We start from the raw sequence: 12,256 nt of genomic DNA on the forward strand, positions 1-12,256 counted from the left end.
GGCAGTGCGTTCCATAGTTTATGTAGGAGAAACTGGATGCATAGATTGATTTATATTTGAGTCCTTTGCAACTATGGTAATGGAGGTTCATAAATGTGCGTGCTTACCTTTTTGTGTTCCTGGTAGAGCTGAACTGCCGCGCAACAAGTCAGTGATAGGCCCACCACACTTTTGTAAAGGGGCTCTGTTAACTGCAGGAGATCTCAAATGAATATAATGGATCCTATGGCAGAAAACATGCGCTAATCTTAAAAAAAAATCTCCTGGAGCAATGGAGAGTTAAGTGGCTTCCCTTTCTATGTGTTATATAATAAAAATTATGATAAATTTGTCATAACATAAATTAAAACAAAATATCAAAATACCGGGTAAAAGACACAGAAAACCATTATATTTCAGCTCAATTCTGCTCTGAGCTATGAAACACATTAGCAGTTGCTTATTTATTTATTTATTTATTTATTGCATTTGTATCCCACATTTTCCCACCTCTTTGCAGGCTTAATGTGGCTTACAATACATCATGAATATTGGAAATATATAACAGAATATACATTTAGTATTATGGAAGGATTTTTGGTAACATGATAATGATAAAGCATCGTATAAAGGATGATATAAAGGATAGTGAAAAAGCATGATATAAAGGATTTGGGTTACATGATAATGAATAAGCATGATATAAAGGCAAATATAAGGCAACAGGGCCGGCCCTAGGGTTTCTAGCGCCCTCCTGCAGTCTATTAGTCGGCGCCCCTACCCATCCAGGGGCGGGATCACTATGGCTCCGCCCCTAAAGTAGACACACCCATTTTACCAGCCATGGCATCATTGAAAATATTACACCAGTATAGAAGAAAAATAACTTAGCACACAGACCAGGAATTAGGAGAACAGACAGTCTTGCCAACTCTGAAAAACAATGTGTTATCAAAATTTCAGAATCTAACAAACAGATCCCTTATTCAGACACTTGGCCTTGCAGTCACACATGCAGAACAGAGATAGCCCCTCTTCAAATTCTTCAAAAATTAACCTGAAATCCTAAGAAGTTAGACTCTGCATGCAGCACAATAGCCTTCCCCAGTGCCGTAGCGAGGGTGCCTGACACCCGGGGCAGGTCGCCGCTGCGCACCCCCACGGGTGCAGGGCACGGCGCACCCCCCAAAGCGCACCCCCCCAAAATGCACCCTCCCCCCCAAAACGCACCCTTACCTTGCAGCGGAGGGCAGGCGGGAGGGCCGATCCGCCCCCAGTGCACGTCACTGGGAGCTGCGTCGGCTCTGCTGCTTCCCTGCTTTCTCTGCCCCGGAACAGGAAGTAACCTGTTCCAGGGCAGATAGAGCAGGGAACCAGCGAGCTGACACCCCCCCCAGTGGCGTGCACCCGGGGCGGACCGCCCCACCGCCCCCCCCTTCCTACGCCACTGGCCTTCCCATTCCCTATAGTCTCTCTTCCTCAGCCTTCTCCCTTCATACCCAACCCTCTTTTTCTCTCCCCCCCCCCCAGCATCTATGCCCAGCATTCCTCCATCTCCCTGTTCCCTCCTCTACATCCTCTCATACAGCATAATTCCTCCCCACCCCCGCCCCCTCACTCCCATTCATCCCCTCATCCATTCCCATTCCCACCCAGGCTCCCTCACTCCCATTCATCCTCTCATCCATCCCCATTCCATCCCCCAGGCCCACTCTACTACTACTACTTAACATGTCTATAGCACTACTATGCATACGCAGCACTTTACATTTGCACATGAAGAGACAGTCCCTGCTCAAATGAGCTTACAATCTAGATAGGACAAACAGACTAGCACAACTAACAAGACTAACACCTCTAGTAATCTAATTAGGACAATTAGCAATGCTTACAGTCAACTGGTCAGACTAACACCATCGAGCACAGCTTAGGATCTAGCTAGGACAGACTTAATCAGCATAAACTAACATATTCTACAATCTGAGTTGGACAAACTAACAGGAGTTACTGAAGTGGGAATGAGAGATAGGAGATTGGTGATGGTTAGGAATTGAAAGCAGCCATCTAGCCCTCCTGTCCTGTGAGTTGCTGTGTTGAGGGTGGTGGAAAAGGGTGGGTCAGGTGCAGCACTAAACAGCAGTCTCTGACAAAACAAGGGTCCAGGCTCTGCTGTGCTATCTCTGAGCCCTCTCTGGGCTGGATTCCAGCTCCTGGTTTCACTCTCAATCCCAATGTGTTGAAGGGGTGGCTGCAGAGAATACTATGCTGCTGCTTAGCTCCTGAGCTCAGCCAGGCAAAGTGAGTGCCTGTGCTGGAGCCTCCTCAGGCTTTCCTTCTTGCCCTGAAGCCGCTTGTCACCGGGGGGGGGGGGGGGGCAGGGGGCAGAGGTTAGCTGAGCTCCCACAAGTTATTTAGGAGGCAGATTCAGTTGGAGCAGTGAGGTCCTCTGACAAACACAAGGAGGATATTTCTCTGCTTGGGAGGGGGGAGGGGACGGGACAGAGAGCTCACAGCTCCCGCTTTGGAGCCAGACTGAGATGAGCAGCAGAGATTAGATACTGAAAAACAAAAGCCTCAGCAGAGCTTGCTTGCTTGCAAAGCGGCGCCCTTGAAGGCAGGCGCCCCCCTCCTGCAGTGCTTACCCTGCTTACCGGGTTGGACCGGCCCTGTAAGGCAATACTGGATGCATGTGGAGGAGTTCATATTTGATCTTTGTTGTATACCTTATTAAAGAGATGGGTCTTCAGTAGTTTGCGGAAGTTGGTTAGTTCATAGATCGTTTTCATATGTTGGATCTTGATAATTTCTTTTTATTGACAAGTAAAGTTGCTTGGTGACAATGGTCTACAGAAAAGTAAGAGAAACTATAATACCAATGTAAAGAAAGGGTAAGAAGTCAAAAACACCTGCTCAAACTTTGATCTAATCTAATCCATTGCTTGCATTCAACCAATACTCTCCCATAGGGCACAAAGTAGATAAATCTTAAAACAATGCCAGATAATTATCTGAGAGCTATAATACAGGTAACAAGGCAATTGCAAATTCAAAAAGGTAGTTTGAAAACCAAAATCGGTTACAATTTTTTTTAGAATAAGAACATTTTCAAAGATAGACAGAAAATCACCTTCAGGCTCCATATGATTCAATGTGGAAAACTGCAGCTTTCATACACATCCAAAAACCAAACCAAAGAGGGACAACACTGCCATCAGTGACTTTACAAGATATAAAGCAGTAATTCAGAACCTGTTCTTGGAAGCCATCTGGTCAGTCTGGTTGTCAGAATGCTCCATTAATTAATATACAGGCATCTCAGGTATAAGGGAAGCAAAGACAACTACCACAGTTTCTTAGAGATGACGACAGCAGAGACCAGGTCTAGGGTACCAGTTCAATTTGGTGCAAAGCTCTGGAGGCATATATAGACACGAGCAGGCTGTACTAAGGACCCCCTCCACTTCCTCTAGAGCAGTAGTTCTCAACCTGTTGTGACACACCCAGTGGTGTGCTGGTAAATGTTTAACAACAGGCTCTCTCCCCAGTCCCCCTCTGCGCCCCCCCCCCCCCCAAATTGCAGAGCTGGCTATAGCTGGGGAGAGAGCCTGGGAGGGGGGGGGGGCAATGCATTACTTCAGGAAAAAAAATTAAATGATCCCAGGTTCCAATCTAATCTAATTCATGTTTAATGTGCGATAAAATGCCATAAATAAGTAAATAAATATAAACTTTTAATGTTGAGCACCTGATTCTCAAAGTGAACATATTCCAAACATTATAATGAACATAAAATGATTTTTTTCTACCTTTGTTGTCTGGTGACTGTTTTTCTGATCATGCTGGCCCAGTATCCGATTCTGCTGCTATCTGTCCTCTTAACTCCGTTTCCAGGGCTTCCTTTCCATTTATTTATTTCTTTTCCTCCTTTTTTCTTCATTTCTGGTCCTCAGCTTCTGCCTATTTTCTTCATCCATGTGCAGTTTTTCTCCTCTCTTCCTTTCCCCTCATCTCATCTCATCTCCTTCCTCACTCTTCCCTCCCCTCCATTCATGTCCAGCATTTCTTCTCTCTCCCCTCCCCTCCTCTCCCCTGCCCTCCATCCACCCATGTCCAACGACCCTTCTCTCCCCCTGCCCTCCATCCACCCATGTCCAGCGACCCTTCTCTCCCCCTGCCCTGCATGCACCCATACCCAGTGACCCTCCTTTCCCCTGCCCTCCATCCACCCATGTCCAGTAGTGACCCTCCTCTCCCCTGCCCTGCATGCACCCATACACAGCGACCTTCCTCTCCCCTGCCCTGCATGCACCCATACCTAGTGACCCTCCTTTCCCCTGCCCTCCATCCACCCATGTCCAGCAGTGACCCTCATTTCCCCTGCCCTGCATGCACCCATACCCAGCGACCCTCCTCTCTTCTGCCCTGCATGCACCCATACCCAGTGATCCTCCTTTCCCCTGCCCTCCATCCACCCATGTCCAGCAGTGACCCTCCTCTCCCCTGCATGCACCCATACCTAGCGACCCTTCTCTCCCCTCCATCCACCCATGCCCAGCGACTCCCTTCTCTCCCCTGCCACCCCTCCCGAGTTGTTCAGTGGCGACTTCTCCTCCCTCCCTCCGGATCCGTCTCTCACCGACCTGTCCTTCGAATTATTCGGGGCAGGTAGTCTTACCTGCCCGCTGCCAGCACTGACTCTCCCCTGCCGGTTCGCGCTTCAAAATGACCACCGAGACTTACAAGGGCAGCCTCCAAGACTTCAGCAGAAGTCTCGCAAGGCTGCTTCTGGAAGTCTCGGCGGCCATTTTTAAAGCGTGAACCGGCAGCGGGGGAGAGTTAGCGCTGGCAGCGGGCAGGCAAGACTGCCTGCCCCAAAGGATTCGAAGGACAGATCGGTGAGGGACGGATCCGGAGGGAGGGAGGCGAGCCGGCTCGCAAGTAGGAAGAAAAGTTAACAACCGGCTCTTGCGAGCTGGCTCCAGCACACCACTGGAGACACCTGACAACTGTATTCATGTATGTGACATACTGAACTCTACAATATGAGTTGGCAGGACAGAGAGTGCAGAAGGGTGGGAGCATTTTCAGGCCATCTCCTCCTTCTCCACAGCCAGCAGTGGCTGTACTCATGGTCACAGGGATGGAGCAAGAACCCATATTTCTGGGCTAGGCTTGCAGCAGTGATGGCAGCCAAAAGGTGGGGAGCAGGAGCCCACAATTTTGGGGCCAGTCTGGCAGTTTTGGAAGAAACAGGATGCAGCATTTCCATCCTAGTTTGGTGGAAGAACAAGTAGGTTTAGGATGCAGTGATGCATGTTGCTGGTAGAAAGGAAGGGGGTAACATTTTCAGCTTGAGATGGCAGCAACAATTGGGCGTGGGAAGAAAACAGAAATATTGGTGGTTATGGGAATTTCAATACCTGGTTCCCTACTTTGTGCTCTCCCCAGCTGTAGGCATGTGTGATAGTTAAAGAAAGTATGAGCTTGCTGTCTGTGTCAAGCTTTTGGTGTCACCTCCCAGCTCTTGGTGACACATCAGTATGTCCTGACAATGGTTGAGAACCACTGCTGTAGAAGAAGTAAAGATTTGTGAAATCGACCTAGGATTCATTGGCACGTAAAAGCTGGCTTAAGCCAGCATCTAACTTTAGGTGACTAGTACAAATTGTGTCTTTCTTGTGTTATGCTGGTACTTCTGTAAATCTGCAGAGCTGCCTTCCATGTGTGAGCTGGACATCCCCCCCCCCCCTCACACACACCAAATTTTATAATCTTGCAAGAACATTTCCATTGCGTGTGTGGGATGTAGAATACTGGCAATTAGGCAGGGCCCTGTTTACTAAGGTGCGCTAGTGTTTTTAGCACATATGTTAAAATTAGTGCACGCTAAATGCTAGAGACACCCATATATTCCTAGCGTGCCTATAGCGCAGCTTAGTAAACAGGGCTCTAAGTGGTGCCAACAACCAATAATCAGCAGTAATTTGCTAGTCTATAAACATAACATTCAAAATCTATAGCGCTTAAGAGTGAGTTTACAGGGGATTGGCTGCGACTTTGTCGTAGAAGGTGTCATGACAGTTTTGGGAGGAGGATGCATTTCTTATGGGAGGGCAAAGGGTTTTAATTATAAAATGTTGTACATTTGGTTCTTCCTTGAGGTTATATTTGTATGATATATTTGTTTGCTTTCCAAGTTAATAAAGAGATGTAAACCTAAAATCTATCATACTTAATTGCAAGAGAGTGTACACTTGGGAGGGGTGGGTTGGGGCATGCCCGACATTTACACACTAAAAGGCCCTTTTACAAAGTGGTGGTAAGCCCAACGCACGCTAATCTGGAGCTATTGCTGGCCCAACACGAGTGCCAGCAGTAGTTCTGGCCCAAGTGGCCTAGTGGCTAGGGTGGTGGACTCTGGTCTTGGGGAACTGAGTTCAATTCCCACTTCAGGCACAGGCAGCTCCTTGTGACTCTGGGCAAGTCACTTAACTCTCCATTGCCCCAGGTACAAATAAGTATATGTAAGCCACATTGAGCCTGCCATGAGTGGGAAAGTGCGGGGTACAAATGTAACAAAAAATAAAAAATATTGCCTATACTAGGGAAAATTGATCCATATTTTTTAGCACAGTGCTTACCCAGCAGTACTTGGCATGCTACCCAGTTACCGCTGGGTTAGCGTGGGAGCAGTGGCGATCCTAGGTCGGCTGTCACATGGGGCAGATTGCCGCTGCGCACCCCCCCCCGGCTGCAGCACGACACCCCCCCGGCACAATGACACCCCCCGGTGCATAAAGCCCCCTCCCCCAGTGAATTCTTAGTTGCTGGGAGCAGCCGCGCAGCTGTCGGCTCCACTGGCTCCCTGCTCCCTCTGCCCAGGAAGTAACCTGTTCCAGGGCAGAGGGAGCAGGGAACCAGCGGAGCCGACAGGCACGGCTGCTCTCTGCACCCTCCAGCAGCATGCACCCGGGGCGGACTGCCCCCACCGCCCCGCCCTTGGTACGCCACTGCACGGGAGCCCTTTTCGCCACCTCAATGGGTAGTGGTTGTGTCCCTCCCCACCCCCCGCATGGCCATGTGGTCAAGATTAATCTTACCACATGGCCATGACTATTTACAGCCTTTTTTTCGCCCGCAACGGCAACATTTAGTCGCAGACATTTACACCAGCCACTGACATAGCAGAGGCAACTGCGTCAAAATATTGGTACGTAAAAGCTAACGTCAGCATCTAACTTTAGGTGACTTGTATAGAATTTTGTCTTTCTTGTGTTATGCTGGTACTTCTGTAAATCCGCAGAGCTGCCATGTTACTTAGTTTCAGCAGTAAGATTATAGGACCATTCTGGATTTCTGACAACCCCATCCTGATGTGTTATGGGACCTGCAGCATTGATAGTTTGAAACCAGGACTGGTCTCACTGCTGGAACAGGGTAACTTGGCAATTCTGAAACTGACCTTTCTCTGTCTTGTTGACTTGTGCATTTGTTCTACAGATACTAACACTCATGGAAATGCTGCCTACACTCATGTGTCTTACTCATCTATGGATGTTCTCTTACTTTGAGTCAGCAGGTATCTAACTGATTCATGGTATAAATCCTCATTGTTTAACTTTGTACAGGTTTTTTTTTTATTACTGGGGATATGTTATCTTGTGGTTGGTCCTGCAACATTGCTGTTCAGTAGGTGTGAAGCAGAAGCAAAGAACTAAGCACAACTATCCTTTGGCCTGTCTCCTGGATTAATCCTTGTTGTGCTGGCAATGAGCGAGTTTGGGAGAAGCGCCTGCTGTATTCCATGATCTCAGGCTCCTGTTCAACAGGCCGAGAGGGGTTTTGGACTGATTGCAAGAGCTGAGAGGGTAAGGGGTGGCACTTCCGGGCACTTGAAATTGGAATATGAGCCATAAATAACAATGTATTAGGTTTGAAAGAGTGGGGCCTATATTGACTTTGTGCGTGCTACAGCCAAATAAGAATATAACAGTTTACAGATATCCAGGCAGTGCATGAGACATAATTCAGCGATTGCTATTTTTATTGCATCAAAGAATCTTGCGTCTGGTCAGAGCCAGGGCAGAAGCCTAAGACCTCCCTGCTGAGGGACTCTCTAGATACAAAGGGTGTGTGTGTCTGTGGCGAGATCCATTATCAGACGCAGTAGGGCAGGAAAAGGAAATAAGTCAGTCATCAAAGTGCTGACCTTCCTCAGGGAATTGTCCCTAATCTGTATTATCCCATTACAATAATACTATTTCAGAAGGCCTAAGGAAGCAGAGCAGTGCGTAGCCATGTAAACTGCTTCCTGTATTTGCCAAACAAAACTGGGACCAGCAGTTAATGGAGGTCAGCCATTAAAGCCAAGAATTATCCCTTATGTGCACTTCCTGAAAGAGGTATGAGATAAAGGGGAGCACTGGTCACTGATAAAACATTTTTGGGTTAAATGTTATGCATAACATAACATAGGCAACCCTGGCCCCACATCCAGTTCACCCCACCCAATCCAGGAGGCAGGGAGGGGGCAGCTCAGTCCCAAAAGAATACAACATACACAGTATACTGGTATAATAAACCTTACCTGAGCAAAATAAACATACAAAAACAATGATCTCTCCAGCCTGCCATGGGTCCAACAAAACTGTCATCAACTGGCAATAACCTCAGGGCTTACTGCCAAGGAACAAAGGTGCCTAACGTCAAGCTGTACCAGGTGAGAATTTCAGAATTGTTTTGGGGGTGATTTTGTCCGAAGATCTGAAGGTGGCCAAGCAGGTAGAAAAGTTGACAGTCAAAGCCAGAAGGATACTTGGGTGCATAAGGAGAGGGATGACCAGCAGGAAAAAAGAGGTGATAGTGCTCTTGCATAAGTCTCTGGTGAGGCCCCATTTGAAGTACTGAATGCAATTCTGGAGACCGCACCTAAGGAAAGATACAAACAGGATGGAGTCGGTCCAGAGGGCAGCTTCCAAACTGGTAAACGGTCTCTGTCATAAAACATATGGGGACAGACTCATGGACCTCAACATGTATACGCTGGAAGAGAGGTGAGAAAAGGGATATGATAGAGATGTTTAAATAACTCAGTGGCATTAATGCACAGGAAGTGAGCCTTTTCCAAATGAAAGAAAACTGTGGAATGAGAGGGCATAGGATGAAGTTAAGAGGAAACAGGCTTAGGAAGAATCTAAGAAAATACTATTTCACAAAAAAGGGTGGTAGATGCGTGGAATGGCCTCCCAGTGGAGGTCGTGGAGATGAGGGCTGTGTCAGAATTTAAGAAAGCATGGGACAGGCACGTGGGATCCCTTAGGAGAAGGAGGAGCTAGTGGTTACTGAGGAAGGGCAGACTGCATGGGTCATTTGGCCCTTATCTGCCATCATGTTTCTATTTTTCAATATGGCCAGAAGAAACAGCAGTCCACCATTTTGAAGGATGCCACCTCATTCCAAGTTTTTTGGGAGCCTTCAATCACTGTTTCTTCTGTCCCTGACGAAGGATAGCCAAAACAGGATGCAGTGTAGGACACTTGATATCTGTGGCACAGATGGGTATTACTTCCATTTGAGTGGAGATTGATTATTCCTCATATTTTGTTATATACTGGATTTAGTGACAAAAATCTTTTGTGGGATGGTTTCTTTTATTTGTATAGTTCACTATGACACACTGGGAAGCACTATATGATGGCATTTGATCCATCATTTACATGACATATTCATTATGTGTGGCTCTTTTTGATTGGAAGCTCACTTATATGCTGATACTTCTTCCCTTTTGCTATTAGGACTAGATTCTATATAAAAATCGGCACTGAAAAAAGTGCTATTGTATAAGCCACACTTAAAGTTAGGCGGGCTTATAGAATAGCGCTTAAGTCCAGGAGTCACGCCTAACTTTAGGTGTGATCATTTGCACCAACTGAAACATGGTACAAATGCACTTAATTTAGGCGCGTACCCCAGTATTATATAATAACATGCATAAATGTTAGGAACACCCCCATTCTGTCATGACCCTCCTATTTCTATGCCCCTTTTTATTTACTTGCGTGCAAAATGTAGGCATGAATCTCACACCTAAATTTACACACATGTTCCAATTAATTCTGATTAGTGCCAATAACTGCTTGTTAAAAAGTCAATTATTGGCACTAATTGGCTCATTATTCAATTAAACTTGTAAACAAATTTTGGTGACTTTTATAGAATTAGGGGGTTAATGGTTTATGATTTTTGTAGTATTTCATACATTTGTGATTTAATTGTAGGTGTTTTCAACAGGCAGAGGGGTTTTTTTTTCTTGGAAGTGTTCCATGTTTACTCTCCCCATCCATACAGTCTTTTTATATAACCATATATCATAACAGTTCTAGGTCAGTTCCCACGGGACAGTTCCCACCCACCAATTCCCATCTGGACAATTCCGAGCTAGGACAATTCCCATTGAACCAATTCCCACCACACCAGGGAGGACAATTCACACCCATAACCCCCAAAATACAAAACACACTAGGACAAGTAATCTCCCTCCCTTTTCTCTTCCAGATCATTGGGGGGGGGGGCAGTACCCACTCACACTCCCCCAACATTATCTTTTACACAACCTTTTCCCCTTCCAGACATACAGTTTGTATATGGGGGGGGGGGGCAATTCCCTCCACACCCCCCAAACTAGGTTTCAACCTAATTCATGTTTAATCCAGGATCTAAATGTCATAAATAAGTAAATAAATAAATAGATAAATACAAACTGCAGTTCATGTGGAGGGGGGCAATCCCTCCCACACCCCCAAACTAGGTGTCAACCTAATTCAGTCCGTCAAAATGACACACTGATTACAATTTATAACAAATTACTACTGTACCTACACCCCTCCCACACACACCGCCAAACTAGGATTCAATCTAATTCATGTTTAATCCAGGATCTAAATGTCATAAATAAGGAAATAAATAAATATATATATATATATATACACAAACTGCAGTTCATATGGGGTGGCAATGCCCCCCCCCCCACACACCCACACACCCAAACTAGGTTTCAACCTAATTCAGCCCCTCAACATGACACACTGATTATGATTTACAAGAAATACTACTCTACCTATGAAAAGTTATTCCGTTATTATACGTCCTCTGTGTACATACATATGCTGCTCTAACCTCCTAGATCCAGATGTGTTAAAAAAAAATAAAAAAGCACCGCCAGGACTTATGGGACCCAATACAAGAAAGAAGCTAAGGTTGGTTAAAAAAAGAGGCCAGGGAGGGTGGAAAATGACCAGGGGGGCGGGGGAGTCCTTGGTGAGAATTGCCCCCCTTAAGTGGAAATTGTCCCGGGGGAATTGTCCTAGGTGGGAATTGGTGCGTGGGAACTGTCTGGGTGGGAACTCACCTGATACCATCATAATGTATGGTTCAGGTACTACTGCCAGCTGCAAGTCCTCTTGTCTCTGATGTACAGGGTCATGGGTTTTAATCTCAGCAGACCATACTCTTTGATCTATTCAGCCTTTGATTTATCCCTCAGCAATGAATATTCTCATGCATTCACTGGTTATAAATCAATTAGATTAGCGCAACTGACTTTATATGGGTATTCACATCAAAGATGGCCAGCGATTACAAATTGTCCAGAATATGGCCATTAAGATCATCAATGATCTTAAAAAATTTGACCAAGTTACACCTCATTTGAAAAATGCTCACTGTTACCAATAATGCACCGCATAGCATACAAAATTCTATTGTTAGTATTTAAAATTAGTATTACAAACGAACCACTATATTTAGCACGAGACCTAATTCTGTATATTCCTTTGCGTTCACTTAGGTCTGCTCAACATCACCGTTTCAATGTCCCAACACATAAAGAGATAACCTATGAACATACCAGACACAGTATCTTTTCTGTTCAGGCCCCAGAACTTTGGAATTTGCTACTGCAATGTCAATCTTTGCAAACATTTAAAATTGAATTGAAAACATCTCTTTTTAAGAATGCTTGTTCTGCTCCTTAAGCTTCTCCTATTTGGTTTCTGTGGAATCTGCTGTGACTGAAGACACAATAAAAATATACAGCGTGTTTTTTCTAGCAAAAAAAGTGCCGGTACTCAAATGCCAGGCCACCCTTCAGGGGTGGGGTAATTACTGAGGGACCCACCCAGTAGCGTAGGAAGGGGGAGGCGGTGGGGCGGTCCGCCCCAGGTGCATGCTGCTGGGGGGGGTGTCGGCTCCGCTAGTTCCCTGCTCTCTCTGCCCTGGA

At 46.0% G+C, this 12,256-nt stretch overlaps 1 long non-coding RNA gene across 1 annotated transcript; it reads left to right on the top strand.

The window, feature by feature from the left end:
* The first annotated feature begins 7,487 nt into the window (after nt 1-7,487).
* LOC115468781 lies at nt 7,488-11,913 on the top strand. Its single transcript, XR_003941917.1, has 3 exons — nt 7,488-7,558; nt 7,670-7,847; nt 11,825-11,913. It is a non-coding gene; the product is annotated as an uncharacterized LOC115468781 (long non-coding RNA).
* Nucleotides 11,914-12,256: the final 343 nt, after the last annotated feature.

This window comes from Microcaecilia unicolor, chromosome 4 (assembly GCF_901765095.1).
Source record: "Microcaecilia unicolor chromosome 4, aMicUni1.1, whole genome shotgun sequence".
Lineage (NCBI taxonomy): Eukaryota > Metazoa > Chordata > Amphibia > Gymnophiona > Siphonopidae > Microcaecilia > Microcaecilia unicolor.